Source organism: Sapajus apella, unplaced genomic scaffold (genome assembly GCF_009761245.1).
Source record: "Sapajus apella isolate SASKATOON/1434 unplaced genomic scaffold, GSC_monkey_1.0 scaffold1435, whole genome shotgun sequence".
Lineage (NCBI taxonomy): Eukaryota > Metazoa > Chordata > Mammalia > Primates > Cebidae > Sapajus > Sapajus apella.
The window spans coordinates 2,090-15,481 of NW_022438361.1; the positions used below are offsets into that span (position 1 = coordinate 2,090).

At 43.4% G+C, this 13,392-nt stretch overlaps 1 long non-coding RNA gene across 1 annotated transcript; it reads right to left on the reverse strand.

Annotated features, from left to right (window-relative positions):
• Positions 1 to 7,930: 7,930 nt before the first annotated feature.
• Positions 7,931 to 12,616, reverse strand: LOC116546811. The gene is made up of 4 exons (XR_004266847.1): positions 12,384 to 12,616; positions 11,197 to 11,395; positions 9,375 to 9,671; positions 7,931 to 8,090 (listed from the first exon to the last, which is right to left on the reverse strand). It is a non-coding gene; the product is annotated as an uncharacterized LOC116546811 (long non-coding RNA).
• Between the last annotated feature and the right edge of the window lie 776 nt (positions 12,617 to 13,392).

Below are 13,392 nucleotides of genomic sequence, written 5' to 3' on the forward strand. Positions count from 1 at the left end.
ATCTGCACGGCTGGAATCAAGTCCATCACTTATTCTCCTCTCCCCTCCAAACTGTCACTGTAAGATCCCGCTCTGCCACTTACTAGCTGTGTGGCCTTAGGCAAGGTACTTAATGTTTCTGAGCCTCAGTAAATGGCAGCTAATATTATTATTTGTTGTTATCAAAAGTGGTTAAATTTTTATAGGGTCATGCACAGCCATTATCAGTTAGCAAGGGGAAAGGCAAACATTTCTTCTGATGCATTAGATGGTAAATATTTAGATGCTGTAAGCCAAGAAGCATTACATATATCTATGTATATAGTTCATTCATACATAGCTACAGGTACTCAGACATTGGCTCTTTCGCCAATGGTAATGACTTTCTGGCCAAGACTGGATCGATCAGTGGTTCTTCTCATGCCACATTTTCATGTGAAGTGTGAAAGGCTGCTGCCATCTCTGTCCTGTCATTACACAGCATTAAGTCAGCCCACTCTGGCCCCACTCCTGAAACCTCATGACTGGGAGCAGGAAGTGAGAGGTCAGGGGCCTTTCTTGCCCTGAACTTCTAGCTACAGCCCCAGCTCTGGGCTCACCCAGGGACCGTGTTTGTGCATTCCCAGGCCAGTGCGGGGTACACTCTGCCCCACTTAGAACACCTGGGGATGCTGAAATGAAGCAGATGTGTCAGCGGCCAGAGAGAAAGACAGCAGCTAGTGTGGCCACTCACTGGGGACTCCCCTGCATCCCTGGGCGGGTGTGGATAGAATGATAGACAGATAAAAAACCTGAACAGACCAATTATCGGAAATGCAATTAAAGTAGTAATAAAAAGTCTCCTGTCAAAGAAAAACACAAGAATTATGGTTTTACTGATGAATTCAATGAAACATTTTTAAAAGAGCTCATACCAATTTTACTCTAAATATTTGCCCAAAAATGAAGAGGAAAGAATACGTCTAGACTTCTTCTATGAGGCCAACACTACCCTGGTACAAAAACTAGACCAAAACATAACACAAAAAAGAAAAAGGCAAATATCCCTGATGAACACAGATAAAAAAAATCCTCAACAAAATATATGAAAGCTGCATTTGACAAGACAACAAAAGCATCATCTTCCATGACGAAGTGGGATTCATCTGAGCAATATGAGGATGATTCAATAAACACAAATACATAAATGTACTACATCACATTCAGCAAATCTAGAAAAAAACCACATAATCATTTCAGTAGATGCTGAAAAACATAAAATTCAACATTCCTTCATAGTAAAAATTCAAGAAAGCTATTTCATTACTGCTGCCACCAACAAAAGATACCTAGGGATAACCAAAAAGTTGGCTAGATTTTCATAGGGAAAACAATGAAAATAGCTAGGACATGTTAGTGAAAACTTCACACTAAAAAATATGTTTCACAAAGATAAAATCTTAGAAAAAATAGCATAAACACTGTCTCTTATGCAGTATTTTTTTTTTTCAAGACAGAGTCTTGCTCTGTTGTCCATGCTGGAGTAGAGTGGTGTGATATCATCTCACTGCAACCTCTGCCACCCGGGTTCAAGCAATTCTCCTGCTTCAGCCTCCTGAGTACCTGGGATTACATTCGCATGCTACCATGTCTGGCTAATTTTTGTATTTTTATTAGAGACAGGTATCAGCATCTTGGCCAGGCTGGTCTTGAACTCCTGACCTCATGAGCCACCCATCTCGGCCTCCCAAAATGCTGGGATTACAGGCATGAGCCACTGCGCCCGGCTTGCAGTATTTTTTATACATTATCTCATTTGATCTTCACAATTTTTTTTGAGAGAGAGTCTCGCTCTGTTGCCTAGACTGGAATGCAGTGGTGTGAGCTCACCTCCCAGGCTTAAGTGATTCTCTTGCCTCAGCCTCTCAATTAGCTGAGATTACAGGCATGCACCACCACACCTGGCTAATTTCGTAGTTTTAGTAGAGTCAAGGTTTCACTATGTTGGCCAGGCTGGTCTTGAACTCCTAGTGTCAACTGATTCACCCTGCCTTGGCCTCCGAAAGTGCTAGGATTACAGACATGAGCCACTGCACCCTGCCTGCTCCACATTACTGAAGGAAAATGGGCCATGGTAGGCCAAGCAATGTGCCCACCTGGGCTCAGGTGATTACTGCTGAAGCAGACATCAAAGGAAGGTAACCTTGCCAGCACCCAATTTGATTTTCCCTGCTGGAAAAGTCTGTCTTTCCTCCTGTCTGCCAGATGGGTGGACCCAGGCACTGGCTCAGCTGACTTCTCTGTAGGCTGGTGCTCGGGAAACATTTATCAAAAGCAGGAATATAGACAGGCACACAATGAGGGGTGCTGAGAGGGTGCTGGCCTATCCAGCATCCATAAGCTGCCTGGAGTGGTGCCTAGCAAGCACATGGCTTTCAAAGAACTAGAGACCACTGGTTCAGCAGGTGCCTGAGGGTCCGGCCACCAGGTCTAACATTTGGGAAAAGACATTTGGCAGCTTCTTTCTAATCTTTAAATGTGAAGCTGCAAGTCGGATGAACGGGTCAAGGCCTGGCTTGGCCACTGGTCAACCATGTCACCTTGGACTCCTCCTTTCTCTGTGTCAGTTTCCTCGTTCACAAAGTGGGGATAGTAACTGCACCTCCCTTGGAGGACTATGAGAATAATTAGGATGTATACGACTTTGAATAGTGGTCAAAAAACTCCAGACCACTGCCTCTTTCTGTACAGAGGTTTCAATGGGACACGGCCAGACTCATTCCCCATGCATATTGTCCACACAGCACAGGTGCTACCGCCCAGCAATCACACGGCCTGCATAGCTGTCAGCAGTCACTACCTGGACCTTGACAGGTAACCCTAGCTTAGAACGATGCCTGGAGCATGAGAAGTACTCATGAAATGTTAGCTATTATTTAAACCCAAGGTCATCTTTAGCATGATAAATGTGAGTATGTGCACAAAGATCCAGACACAAGCACTGATTGTAGAGGTGTAAAACAGTAAATAACAGTAACACCAATTAACAGGAGGCTGGTAAAATTATGGAACATCCACACTACAGAATACTATAGTCACCTGGCTGGGCACAGTGGCTCGTGCCTGTAATCCCAGCACTTTGGGAGGCTGAGGCAGGAGAATCACTTGAGGTCAGGAGTTCAAGACCAGCCTGAGCACCATGGTGAAACTCCGTCTATACTAAAAATACAAAAAATTAGCCTGGTGTGGTGGCACATGCCTGTAATCCCAGCTACCTGGGAGAGTGACATGGGAGAATCGCTTGAACCAGGAGGCAGAGGTTGCAGTGGGCTGAGTTGGCACCACTGCACTCTTGTCTGGGCCACAAAGCAAGACTCTGCCTCAGAAAAAAACCCAAAAATCTATACAGCCATTTAAAAGACTAAGGGAAATCTATGGGTACACACTGTATACATCAACATGTAAAGACTACTAAGATATTTAAATAGCCAAACATCATTAAGTGAAAAATGTATGATGATAACATATGCAATATGCTCTCACTATGTTATAAAAAAATTACGTATGCACAGCAAAGACTGTATACTACTTAAAAGTACCGAAGGAATTTCACTTTCAGCATACACGTCAGTTACATACTACTTAATGTTTTTAATGAACTATAGTTTCGTAATTTTTCTCATCACTTTATCAATTTAGTCTCTCTCTCAGGCTGCATCCGAGAGCCACACTTTTAAATTCTTTGTATCTTTACACTTTAGGAACAAACCAGAGCATGGCTGAATCTCCAACTCCTTATGCTAACTGAAGCAAGCCAGACTCCAAGCCCACACGTGACTTTCTGTAAAAGGCAGAGCAGGACTAAGGAACAGACAGGTGGCTGCAGGAGCAGGGAGAAGGAGAGAGGCTGCCTTCCTGAGTATCCTGACAGCGGTGGTAGTCACTGCAGTCCACACATCTGTTAAAGCTCCCTGAACTAACTGCACACCAAAAGGTGAATCTTACTATATGTAAATTTTAAAGTAAATTTAAACACACACACAAACTTAGGGGATACAATTTCTTTGCGTGTGGCACACAGACACTTGTCTTAATGCAGGACTCCAAGGCGTGTCGATTGCAGGGACCCTACCAGTGCACACCTGCCACGGCCTGCGCCCACCCACAACATGATTCGTTCTTCCAGGCTCTGTGCCTGTGGGTCTAGACTTCACATGGAAAGCACTGGCTAGCGCAGGCAAAGGGAAGCACACGTGGGGCCCTGCAGGTCCTGGCCTGGCCGGGGCTCTGTTGCAGCCACCAAGTTGTCAGGCACAGCAACGGGCACCCGCACAGGCAGCTCTGGCCATGCCTCATCCCGGAGCCCACCCAATGACTCCAGGAAATTCCGCCGCTCCCAGCGTGGCCACAGTGCCCTCTGCTGCCAGAAAATAAACGCTCCAAGCCTCAGTCCCCAGGGGGTCCGCGCGGCATTGGGTGCTGGGCTTCATCCGCAGCCGCTCCATGAATGGACTTCACAGCGGTGTAGGCACTGTCCCAATGTCCCTCTCGGCTTCAAAAAAAAAAAAAAAAAAAAAACGCTCCTTCAACCCCACTTCCCAATTATGCTTTCCCCCTTCTAGTCACAATGTAGTGCAAACGAAGCTCACGCATTTCAGGCTGAAAATACACAATTCAGAAGACTCCTGTGAAACAGCGCTGCTCCCAAAACAATCGCGCCTCCTCAACAAAGCCCAAAACTCCTCTCTCCAAGAATGCACAGAACAGTCCCACGGACCAGGCTCCCTCAGGTCCTCAGGGGGCACAAAACACAAATGGGTTCAAATCCCGCTGTGCAAGCTTAGGGCAACACTGGCAATCTGCCTGCCCCTTACTTTCCAACAAAAAACCGTGAAATATGGAGGTGTCCCTTCCCCACAGGAGCCGTGCCACGTGCCAGGAGTGGGATCCAGGTGCTGGGCAGCAAGTGCGGGGGAGGGGAGCTCGGAGCTGAGGCTGACAGGCCGGGGTGCAGGGCCCAGAGGGAGCGGTTTAGGGGGTGAAGGGTACTGGAGCCCGATGGGCACAGTTTAGGGGTGGGGGAACCTGGAGCCCGGGGGGTGCGATTTAGGGGTGGGGGGACATGGAACCTGCAGCCGGGAGCTGGGGATGCTAGGACCAGGGCAATCCTGGAGGCTGTGCTGCCCGGGGGCTCAGTCCTGGCCCCGCTACCCTGGCTGGCCCAGGTTCCGAGGGCTACCCGGACCCCACGGAGGCCGCAGGGCAGGCGCGGGCATGCGGGGTTCCTTACCTGGGTCCACAGCAGCTTCAGTGTCCGGGTGAGGCCCGGGAGTTTTCTTGGCCGAGTGAGTCAGTCAGGTGGGCAGGGAATGTGCCAGGAAACGCTTGGCCTCCTCTCCTTCCTCCCAGGGCGGGGGTTCTCCCGGCCCAGCCCCTTCCTCCTCCCTCCCGGCCATGGACCTGCCCCACCCCACCCTGGCATCTGCCACTCCCTCCTCCCACGGGCCTTACCCCTGGGTGGCCCGCCACCACTGCACTGCCACCACCCACCCCACCAAAGCCAGGCTACTGTTCTTTTGTTTTGGGACAGTCTTGCTCTGCTGCCCAGGCTGGAGCATAGTGGCATCATCTTGGGTCACTACAACCTCCGCCTTCTGGGTTCCAGTTACTCTTGTGCCTCAGCCTCCCAAGTATCTGGGATTATAGGCATGTGCCACCACATCCAGCTTACTTTTATATTTTTGGTGGAGACAGGGTTTTGCTATATTGGCCAGGGTGGTCTCAAACTCCTGGCCTCAAGTGATCCACCTGCCTTGGCATCCCAAAGTGCTGGGATTACAGGCGTGAGCCATCATGTCTGGCCGGTTGTGCCACTGTTGCCACAAACTCCCTCGGTGTAGGTCACTGAGGTACTTGGAAACATCACTGAAGTGGATTACAACTGTAGAAAGTACATGGAGACTGCACTACCGCATTAATCAAGAACCAAGGCCAATGCATTCCACTGAACCAACACTTCAAGACCCATTCATATGAATAACTCTTTCCCTACAAAACGTACTCCATAAAACTGGAAAAGGTGACTTTCCCACCAGATGTGTGGAAATCAATGTAGAATACATCAAACATGAAAAAACAAAGAAACACGACACCTCCCAAGGAAAACAATAACTCTCCAGTAAGAGACTACAATAAGGAAATACAGGAAATGACAGAAAAATAATTCAGAATGAAAATCTTAAGGAAATTCAGTGATACACAATAGAGTACAAATAAACATTCAACAAAATCAGGAAAAGAATGTTTTGAATGAGAAATTCAACAAAAGTAGGTATTTAACAAATAAGCAAATTTGACAGTGAAATAATTCAATGAATGAGGCCAGGCACGGTGGCTCATGCTTGTAATCCCAGCACTCTGGGAGGCCAAGATGGGCAGATCACCTGAGGTCAGGAGTTCGGATTAGCCTGGCTAACATGGTGAAACCCTGTCTCTACTAAAAACACAGAAAATTAGCTGGACTTGGTGGCGGGTGTCTATAATCCCAGCTACTCAGGAGGCTGAGGCAGGAGAGTCACTTAAGCCAGGGAGGCAGAGCTTGCAGTGAGCCAAGATCACACCACTGCACTCCAGCCTGGATGATGGGACTGAAATCCTGTCTCAAAAAAAAAAAAAAAAAAAAGGCAAATGATCCGAACAGACATTTCTCCAAAGTCATACAAATGGCCAATGAATAGATGAAAAAATGCTCAGCATCACTAATTACTAGGGAAAATGCAAGTAAAACCACAATGAGGTATCATTTCAGCCCAGTCATGATGGCTATTTATCACAAAGACAAAAAATAACAAACGCTGGTGAGGATGTGGAGAAAAAAGAACTCTGACACAATGTTGATGGGAATATAAGCTACCGGAGACACTATGGAGAACAGTTTGAAGGTTCCTCAAAAAACTACAAATAGAACTACTATCTGATATAGTAATCCCACTGGTGGGCATTTACCCAAAGGAAAGAAATCAGGATACCAAAGAGATATCTGTACCCCCATGTTTACTGCAGCACTATTCACACAGCCAAGATATAGAATCAACCTACGTGTCCAACAACAGATGAATGGGTAAAGAAGCTGTGGTACACACATACACACAAACTCAGAGATAAAAAAGAATGAATCCTGTCGTTTGCAGCAACACTGATGGAAATGGTGAACATTATGTGAAGTGAAATAAGCCAAGAACAGGAAGTTAAACACTGCATATGTTTTCACTCATATGTGGTAGCTAAAAAATGTTTATCTCATGTTAGTAAAAAGAACAGGATACTAGATGCTGCATTTTGCAGGGGGAAGGGAGGAAGATATTTGTTAAAGGATACAAATAGCTAGCTGGAAGGAATAAGTTCTACTGTTCTGTATCACTATGGGATGCCTACAGTTAATAATATAGAGTTGCACATAGCTAAGAGGATACTCAATGTTCCCAACATAAAGAAGTAATAAATGTTTGAGGTGATGGAAATGCTAATTATCCTGATCTGATCACTATAACTGTATCAAAAACTACTATGTACTCCACGAATATGTACAATTATTATGTCAGTTTATAAAAACAATAAAAGAAAACAAATGGCTGGGAATTATTTTTTAAAGTTCCAGTCCTAAGGAATCTGGAGTGAGGAAAATGAATGTGGAACTTATTGTCACTGTCTTTTTAAACACAGTACTAAAAGTTTTCAATAAGACAATCTTTTTAAAAATCAAGAGCAACATGATTATTAATTCTATCACGATTGATAATTATCACTGAAATAAGAGGGTGTGATGACTTGCAAACTACAAAATAATCAAGTATCAGGATGACAAGAGGGAGTAGGGTCAGATGTCCCAACATCGAGGAAGACACGGGAACATGGAACAGCTACCTCTGGCTGCGGCCTGGCAGGTGGTGTTCTCTGTACACTGCAGGTTCTTCAGCAACTGCATGGACTTGTCAGCCATTATGATCTGCTCCAGGACAGGTTTGAGGAAGGACGCCATGGTGTGATGCCTGCTGGAGGGCCCCTGGTCACTGCCGGAACTCGCACTCGCATTATCACTCATTTTTTCTTCACTTTCTGTCTTGTCTGACACGCTGTATAACGTGTAAGTTGCATACCCGAAGTCTGTGATTAACTGGAGCATTTTTGTTTCTAAAGAGATTCAAAATAATTTTAAACTTTAACTTTTCTTCCTTAAAAGTAGTATACTTGCTCTAGTTTGTTGTCCAGGCATTATAAAACATAATAATATTAATTATTAGTAAACTGAAACAATCTTTAGGCAAATGGGGCATTTTTAATCTGATCTCAGTTTAAAGAGAAAAGTGAATAAATACTTTCAACCGTATAGGTAAAATTTAGGTAAGTAGAAACAGTTTCCTGAATTGGAATTATTTAAAATATGACTAATTTGGTCCTCTTTAGAAGTAGAATAAAAGTTTTTCCCAATTACTGTCTCCTGTGAAACTAATCTGCAGACTTCACTACCATTTCCCTAACAAGTTTCTCAAGTGGACAACTTTTAAAAATAAAATGATGGTCAATCATCACCCTACAAGAACAGTAAGAGTCCCATTTTTCACAGAAATTCTCATTTGAGACTGATGAATCAGGACACAGTGACAGACAAGAGACTACACTGAAGGGAGGTCAGTTCACTTATGTGAGCATCACATACATATTGCTATGCTTCCCAAACAGTAAGGACTTAAAGTTACCCTTCCTGATGTGTTCAATGGATAGCTATCAATAGAAACCACACATCTAAATACAGCACATCATTTAAAATTGGGTTAAAAGAGTACAAATAGCTCTACATTACAGTTTATATGATTCTGTTCAGAAAAATCAAATAACTGAAGGGAAATTTTCATAAATGGATTAAAATTTTTCTTAATTGTTTTATTAAATATTATACTAAGGTACTGGTTGAATTCATTCACTTCAGAGAACAGTAAAAAAATTATAGTAAGGTAAAAGAAATGAGTAGCTAATTCTGAGAAATCAATTACAGGCATACTCTGTAGTACTTCTGTATCTCTTTACTGATATATTACACTGGAAATAGCGGAAACCATCTGGTATCACCTAAACTCATTTTATGGGAAGCAGTGTATACTAGCTAGCCATAAATACACTATCATCCAAAAATATGATTTGCTTAAAAGTTGTGAACTGACAAAACCTGGACAAAGACATTAATAATAGGCTAGTATTAGCCTTCCATATAAATGAAATAGAACTAGCCTACGCTGACAAGTTCTGTGATGTGGACTGTACTTTCTTAGTACCTTTGAAACTAACGAAAGATTTGATTTTCATGGGCAGCAAACTGGTGATGCCAGCCCCCAGCGACCTTGTGCTCTGCTGCCGCTCACCTCTGGATGATCAACTCCCTGGTGTCGTCCCACAGGTGCCCATGCACGATCTACTCATCCACTGTCTGCAGGTAAGGCCACACCATTTCCACCCAGGGAGAGAACAGGAGGGAGACCTGAGGCAGAGAGTGTGCACAGTCAGCTCTCAGGGCTCCCTGGCCACTAGAACAAAAGGAGGTTTAAACATTTCTGAAATGCCTTGAAATTTAAAAATCCCAAAACATATGCTATAAAATCCTTACAAAAAACTCACCCAAGTATGGAAGGATCATATTGTTTGCAGTCCAGACTGGGAAACTTAAGAGTGAAAATGACACAGAGGCAGGTGTGCCCTGAGACAGCCCTGGCAGGTGAGAAAGGTTTCCCTATTTAAATTGTACTACTAGCAAGGTGTCTATTAAGAGTGAGAAAATTACTTAATTCCAGTAGCTCTCAGAGGACAAAAAATGGCACTACTGAGAGAAAATCAATCTTTTTTATATTGAAATGCAATATTAAATTGGTGACCAAAAAAAGTTATACCAACAAACTGGAAAATACACCTAATATACATACCCAAATAAAACTGTAGCATTCTGAATTACAGCCTCTAGATAGATTTTTTTAATCTCTATATTGTTTGAGACAGGGTCTTGCTGTCACCCAAGCTGAAGTGCAGTGGTGCAAACACGGCTCACTGGAGCCTCGACCTTCCACACTCAAGCAATCTTCCTGCCTCAGCCTCTCGAGTTCCTGGGATCACAGGCATGGCTATTACTCCACAGCTCACTACTTTTTTTTGAGACAGACTGTCGCTCTATCACCCAGGCTGGAGTATAGTGGTATGATCTCAGCTCACTGCAACCTCCTAGGTTCAAGTGGTTCCCCTGTCTCAGCCTCCTGAGTAGCTGCGACTATAGGTGTTCACCACTATACTCAGCTAATTTTTGTATTTTTAATAGAGATAGGGTTTCACCATGTTGGCCAGGCTGGTCTCAAATTCCTGGCATCAGCACACCTGGCTACTTCTAAAATTTTTTGTAGAGACAGGGTCTTAGTATGCTGCCCAGGCTGGTCTAAAATTCCTGGGATCATGTGATCCTCTCACCTCAGACTCCTAAGTAGCTGGGACTACAGGTGTGAGCCACTATGCCTGACCTAGATTTGTATTTTTTAAATACAATATAAAATATATAACATAAAATTTATCATCTTGCCTATCTGTTTCTTTCTCAAATTTTAATTTAACTTATATTTTTAAAGACAGGGTCTCGCTATATTGGCCAGGCAAATCTCAAACTCCTGGGCTTAAGCAGTCGTCCCTTAGCCTCACAAAGTGTTGGGATTATAGGCATGAGCCACTGTGCCCCGCCCTTGCCATTTTTAAGTTCAGGGGTTTTAAGTACATTCACAGCATTGTGACAAATCTCCACAACTTTTTCATGTCATAAAACTGAAATTCTGTACCCATTAAATAACAGCTCCCTATTCCCCAATCCTTGGTAACCACCATTCCACTTTGTTTCTGTGAATGTGACTACTTCAGATACTTCATGTAATAGACTTAGTTTTTATGTAAAAAAGCATTATTGTAAATGTCTATATACATCATCTAGGTATTTCTCACATGTTGCTTTGCCCTTGCCTCATCGTTCAGAGGATCTTGGTAATTAGAGCTGAAAAGCTAGTTTCCTACAGCCTCAAATTTGGAAGCTAATTTGAAAACTGAACTGTCTGACAAGTCACCATTCGATATCAGTTAACACAGAACCATGACCAGCTGTCTCCTACCCCTCTGCTGTGCAGAATGGAGTCACACGCTTTAGGCAGAAGTCTCACATACGGTTTGCTCAGAGGCCTCTCCAACATTGTCATATTCGAGAATGGCCTTGTACAGGGTGTTGCGCAGGTGAGAGGCCCAGACATTTTGAGTATCAGGTGGAACTTCTGCTACTCTGGTACTGAACACTCTGTGCGAACCTTGAGCTGAGCCAATCGAGGTGACAACTTGTCCACCACTATCCCAAGAGTTATTGCAGCATCTGCAAATATCAACAAATCAAACTCAATAGCAAGGAAAAATACATGCATCTAAAATGTGACATAAATGCTGGCAAATCATCAGGTTTATGGGCAGGCAGGGGAAAATGAAGGATGGTGGATTTTGATCTCACATCACAAGGACCTAACTTCCCTAAGGAAGAACTCCTGCAAGTCATGGAGAAAAAGATAACTCAGCAGAAAAATAATATACAAAGGAACTGACAGTTCACAAAAAAGGAAAGATGAATAGTTCTAAAACAAATAGAAAGTCACTCGACCTTACTTACAATAAAAGAATGCAAATTACAATTATACTAGGTAAAACAAAACACCTCCCCCATAGGCCAATGTTAGTGCGGGAGGCTGTGCCTACAGAGGGCTGCACAAGCTCCTGTGAGGCGATGGCACAGCTGGGACCTCAACATGGAAGTCACCATGTGGAGCCAGACATGTAATAAAACGGCTTGGAACTATACAAGAAGATACTACACCCACCCCTGCTCAAAGCAAGTTCCTGCAACACTGGTAAACTGTGTCAGGTCTGCAGCTTGGCTATGGGCTGTGCCAGTGTCAGTTTCCCAGTTTTGATCATATACTATAACTATGTGAGGTTTTGCCACTGGGGGACGTAAAGTAATGGGAACACAGGATCTCTCTGTATTATTTTCTGTGGTACAGCTAGTGCTCAACTTACGACCATGATTGGTTCCAACAGACCGGTCGTAACACGATTTGGTCGTAAGTTGAGTAGGCCATATGCACGCGGAGATGGTAATGCTGCCAGAAGCTGGTCCGCACTGTCGTACGCCCAGCTGGGCAACATTTGCACTGCCAGACGCGGAGCAGTCGTGGCTAGGAATAGTGGTCGTAAAGTTGAATGGTCATAAGTCAACCAATACCTGTCAAATCTTATACAATGAAAAATCTAAGTGGCATTCTAATTATAAGTTATGTGTAGTATGAGTAAAACTGAAGAACATTTAATACCATTATTGATGATGCACTTCTCAATTTCTGCAAGTTGCTCTTTGAAACCAATGAAGTATTTGTACAGGGCTCACATGAAAGCCTGGTAGGTTCTAAAGGGAGCTTCAGGTGACTTCTTAGGAACAGACCCACTTCCAGGCAGCATGCTTTTGGAACTGTGTCCCATGACTTCATCAATGAACTCCTGGAGTCAAAATACAACCTGGCCATAAGCTGCTATTTGTTCCACCACAGATCGTTAACAGCTCTATGACAGAGCAAACTGCAATTATTCAAAGGTGATCTTCTGTAAACATTCAAATTCATTTCCCTCTCACTGTAAAATATTTCTTTTACAATTCTTTTAAACTATGTTTAGAAGACAGTCATAAAATGATGCATAGTTTTATACACAAAGGAAAAAGAGTGAGCATTAATTTCAATAGACTAGAGAATTACGGCTTGTGTTTTTTAAAAATATACATGAGGTAATCTACTTAAGGCAAAAAAAATTACAGTATATAGCTTTCACAATACAGAATGACAGATCTAAACAGCAGAAAATGCAAACTGAAATTAAATATGTCCCAAACAATATTAAGGAATTCTCTTAAGTACTGTAAAGATGCACAACTCAATTTTTCTTTTGGATATTAAATATTTATTTATTTATTTTTGAGATGGAGTCTTGCTCTGTCGCCCAAGCTAGAGTGCAGTGGCGTGATCTCAGCTCACTGCAACCTCTGCCTCCCAGGTTCAAGTGATTGTCTTGCCTCAGCCTCCTGAGTAGCTGGGATTACAGGTGCTTGCCACTGCACCTGGCTAATTTTTATATTTTTTAGTAGAGACAGGGTTTCACTATCTTGGCCAGGCTGGTCTCAAATTCCTGACCTCACAATCTACCCACCTCAGCCTCCCAAAGTGCTGGGATTACAGGCGTGACTGTGCCTGGCCTGGATATTAAATAATTTTAAATTAATCTTTTTTTGCATAAGGAAGCACAAATGAGTTCAATTATAGTTAATTTTAA